General features: G+C 36.7%; 1 protein-coding gene across 5 annotated transcripts in view; it reads right to left on the bottom strand.

The window, feature by feature from the left end:
• The window catches only part of Herc4 (HECT and RLD domain containing E3 ubiquitin protein ligase 4), a 78062-nt gene that overhangs the window by 70209 nt on the left and 2956 nt on the right, over nt 1-4897 (bottom strand). The gene's annotated exons all lie outside the window — the stretch shown is intronic.

Here is a 4897-nt window from a genome sequence, read left to right as displayed (position 1 = left end):
TAAATAAATAATAATAATAGTAATTTTTTAAATAAATGGAATGTGTGAGATCATGCTATACTTATATAGCATACTGAGAACAATGGAAACCTAAGAATCCTTTAGAAGTCTCTAAGAATAGGTGTGGGATGGACTGGAGACATAGCTCAGTTTAAGACATGGCTGTTCTTCTAGAGGTCTGAGTACAATTCTCAGCAACCACATGGTGGCTCACAACCATCTATAAATGGGATCTGATGCCCTCATCTAGCATGCAGGCAGACATGCAAAGCACTCACACCAAAAAAGAAAAGAAAAAAGAAAAAGGAATAGATGTGGTGGTGGTGCACACCTTTGACCCCAGACTTAGGAGGCAGAAGCAGGAAGATTTCTACTAAATTGGAGGCCATCCTGGTTTATAAAATAAGCCCAGGCCAGTCAGAACAACATAATGAGACCCTGTCTCAAAAAAAAAAACAACAAAAATCTCTGAGTAGATGATGCAAATTGATTCCCTAGGCTTGCCATTTTACAATGTTAACCATTGGTAACTACCCAAACTGTGAAACTGAAGTCTACCATGCCCCCCCCTTTTTTGCTGATGGAAACAGTATTTTGGTTTTTCATTTTCTATTTTTAAGGGGGGGTCTTGAAGCCTCTAACTAATGATCCTCCTGCCTCAACCTTCAGAGTGTTGTATTAAGGGCCAATCATCTAAGCACAGTAATAAACCAAACACAAAGAAAATACTGAAAGAAGCCAACTGCGCCTTTTTTTTTAAGAATTGTTTATATAACACAAGCAAAGCAATGCATCCCAAAGACAGAGAGCCTTGATACAACTTAAATCATCTTGTTCTAATGCTAGCCATTCAATCAGCCCTACATGACAATTACTACAGACTTCTGATAGACCAGACACAGCAGTCAAGACAATAAAAGAATACATGATAAAATAGAAACAAGAAAAGTAAGCTTTGTCTGTCTAAATATTCTTTTTTTTTTGGTTTTTCGAGACAGGGTTTCTCTGTGGTTTTGGAGCCTGTCCTGGAACTAGCTCTTGTAGACCAGGCTGGTCTCGAACTGACTAAATATTCTTGCACCAGAGTTGAGTATCAGTGTTTGCTTCTCGTGAATGAGGTCCTATGTTGGATCTACAGTATAACTCCCCTCCAAAAGAAAACTGTTCACACTACACAGTGGTATAATGCAATCATCTTGGTAAAATACTGATTTATTTCAAGAGGCCATCAAATAGAATGGCAAAAAAACAATCTGGATTAGTACCTGGTCTGCCTCAAAAAGATCTTATTGTAAATACCACTAAACATAAGCACAACTTAGTGAATACAGTAGGAGACCTGTAGGCTTAAGCTTTCAGAGTCAGTTTACAGCTGTTCACCAGTCTCCTGCTGTTTGACAAGTTACTTACCAACTTGTGCTGCCATTTCTCCGAAAACTTATCCCCTAAGATGAGGATAATTCTTGCAATTTGTGTCACAAGCATTTTGAAAGGAACCATGAGTTATTGTGTAATGCTCTTGAAATTCCTCAGATGTGGGGTCCTACACAAAGTAAAGTATTATTATACATCTCTCTAACAGCAACTGTTTGCATTATGACTTTTCCCCTACACTTGAAACTGAGACTCCTGGACACTGACCTTTCTCATAGTGCTCAAGGCCAAGCCTCAAGTCCTGACCTAGGCAATTCTTTTTTCCAAGTCATTTATCATCTACATCTTTCTCTTCCTTAGAGGGTATTATGAAAATTAAGACTTACAAAACCCAGTGAGCTTCAATCTTGAATGTTTTAGCAAAGTAAGAAATATGTGGGACAATCTGGTATTTCTAATCTGCAAATAATTTACAATATTTACATACTTCCTACACTATTTTTAAAACTCCAAATGTATATAAAAGGCCATTTCATTTATAGATTCATCTTATGTTTTATAAACAGAAAGAATAGGTCAGAAAGTGGGAAATCAAGAGGGCAAGCAAGCAGCTACTGCTATGACCAAAATGCTTTCACTGGAACAACGAACAGGAGACACTGCGGTGAGGCTCAAATGACATAGTCCATATACTCCATAACAAAGAACTAAAACCACAAAAAGCTACCAAAATGCTCTGCTTAACAGAATTATAACATTATTTATAATAATAAAATAGCTTAGCCAGGCGGTGGTGGCGCACGCCTTTAATCCCAGCACTCGGGAGGCAGAGGCAGGCGGATCTCTGTGAGTTCGAGACCAGCCTGGTCTACAGAGCTAGTTCCAGGACAGGCTCCAAAGCCACAGAGAAACCCTGTCTCGAAAAAACCAAAAATAAATAAATAAATAAATAAAATAGCTTAGTACTGCTTCTAACATGAAACAAGTACAAACAGACGTATACAACATACACGTAAAGTTTCTGCCAACAAGTTATGGCTGGATATACTTTGAGTAAAAAAAATCTGTTAAGAAAAGTTTACTTTTAATAAATTACTTCTAAATCTCTTAAGTAAATCTAGAAGTATACAAATAAAACTAACAATTCATTAAAATGGACAGATATACCGAATAAATGTATTTACTTGTAAACTAAAAATTAGGAAATTGAGAAGCTAGCTTTAAAAAGTATCTAGAAGTTTCCATGTAGGAAAAACTACATGAAGGTGGAAGAGACACTCATTTTTCTAGCACTAACTCAGAAAGAGCTAGGAGTGAGGTCATACCTATGTGAGAGAACAGAGATGGATATGGACTTAGCCTATTGCTCTTCGTATAACAAAAGTCAGAAAACATTTTATGATCCCTAAAATATCCAGAATGGAAAACTCTCCCAATACATTGCATGTCCAGACAAGTATACAACAAGGCCAACCCTAAAGTAAGCCATGTGCCTCAAGTAATTTATCCTCAGTGATGCTAAGCTCCATTCCTTTGCCACAATGTATTTATGGTTACAAACCCAGTCTATGTAAAGAAATAATTCTTAGTTTTTCTCTACTTTCTTTGAGACTTAAGTAAAGCTCTGAGGAAGGAATTGTCTATGACACAGACATAACCAGACAGTTCGATTAGCAAGACTATAAAACCAACTAAATAAGATCTAACAATTCCTTAGCTCTAAACTCAACCCTCAAATTCAACAATTCATAAAAGGGGCAGGGAAAGGACACTTTTAAAACACTGAACCAGTCCAAAGAAAAATAATTAGTTAAAACATTATTAAAATTTACCACTTGTGTACTTTAAACCAAAAAAAAGAAAGAAAGAAAAAAGAAAAAGAGGTTGAAAACTGGAATCCTATCATAGCAATCACACCTCTTTGAATTTCTGTGTTTTTCTATCTCTGCAGCCTGGTTACTCTTCAAAATATCAGAGAACTAGGACTTTTGCTTAGGCTCAGAGCCCCGCCCCCCCCTGCCCCAGTCCCCTTTATAAAAGCAATTCTAACTCCAGACTTATTTTGTGGCTATTATGTGACTACTGACAGAATTTAATTTAAACCTTTATTTCTTTAATTCAATCCCACAATATCTTTCTCATTATTTAAATTCCCTAGGCTTGAAATATAAAGCAGACAGACAAATTTCAATATTCTTTAGTTATTTCATTTATGTATGTCTGAACTCCCAACTCTAGCGCTAAATCTCCGGATAACAACGCTCTCCCCCCTCCCCCCATTGTCTATTTTATATGCCATGGACATCAATGAGCTCATCTGAAAGGGGAAGCACATTCTTCAACTTTGTATTACTAAACAGTTTCCGGGATAAATTCACAGGAAGACAGAGATGTCACAATACAACCATCACAGAGTCAACAAGATCAAAAGGCATCTGGCTTTCCCTAAACTTCATCTGTGCAGTTTAAGTTACTCTACTCATCGGTGTATGTATTTACCCTTGTTCTGAACACCAAACAGGGTTTAGTAACATTTAAAATTTCTAAACCTCAGTAAGTTACAATGAGCGTGCTGACAATTACACCTAGTAAGTAATCTAATACCATAGAAATCTCAACTTGAGGCAGCATTTTCCACACTAAGCAAAATGTACAGATAGTAAATAACCACCCACAACCACCTCAATGCACAAGAGATTATGAAAATCTGTAAGATTCTCTAAGATGCTTTTGTAAAGTATAATGCAAGAAAACTATCATTTACTTTGAGTTTTACAATCATTAGACCCATTGTATTAAGGAATCATTCTCATTCACTCAATAAAACCAAGTTACATACTATGTATGCCTCAAGAAAAGGGACTAAGATCCTACTCACAAAGATTAAAACCTCCAGGATCTCCAAATTACGAGTAAAGTATGACAATGGTGGTGAGATGATATGACAGATACTTCAATTTAATGCCTGAGTTTTTATACCCACATTTATCTCTTAAAAACAGACTACAAAAAAAAAATTATAAATGAGCCGATAAGAGAAAAAGGATTGTCATAGGGAATCCCTAAGGGTCTTACTGTGACACTAGGTACAGCAGCAGTCTCCCCTGGATCTACTACCTTCATGTAGTAGCTTTTGGTTGTCACAACTGAAAGCAAAGTACTAACAAGCCCATCAAAATGTGTTGATACCAAGTAAATACAACATCCAGGAAAGCAGAACAAGACTTGTGACTAAATGCTTTCAATTCTCATTACCTGTTAAAGTATTTTACATTTTGCTTAGATTCCTCTAGAGTCAGACCAGCTCACATTCACTCTTTAAAAGCTGGCACTGATGTGAAAGCAGAAAATATAGGAGACTAAACAGTATGTCTAACTAAGCAAAACAAAATTACATATCTAAAGTATAACAGGAAATAAATGGAAGAATTAAGATATAATTTAAGCAAGTAGCCGGGCGGTGGTGGCGCACGCCTTTAATCCCAGCACTCGGGAGGCAGAGGCAGGTGGATCTCTGTGAGTT

The sequence above is a fragment of the Microtus ochrogaster genome, linkage group LG2, assembly GCF_000317375.1.
Source record: "Microtus ochrogaster isolate Prairie Vole_2 linkage group LG2, MicOch1.0, whole genome shotgun sequence".
NCBI classification, from domain to species: Eukaryota; Metazoa; Chordata; class Mammalia; order Rodentia; family Cricetidae; genus Microtus; species Microtus ochrogaster.
The sequence above is the reverse complement of the archived record's forward strand: the minus strand, read 5'-3'. Positions and strand labels throughout refer to the sequence as shown.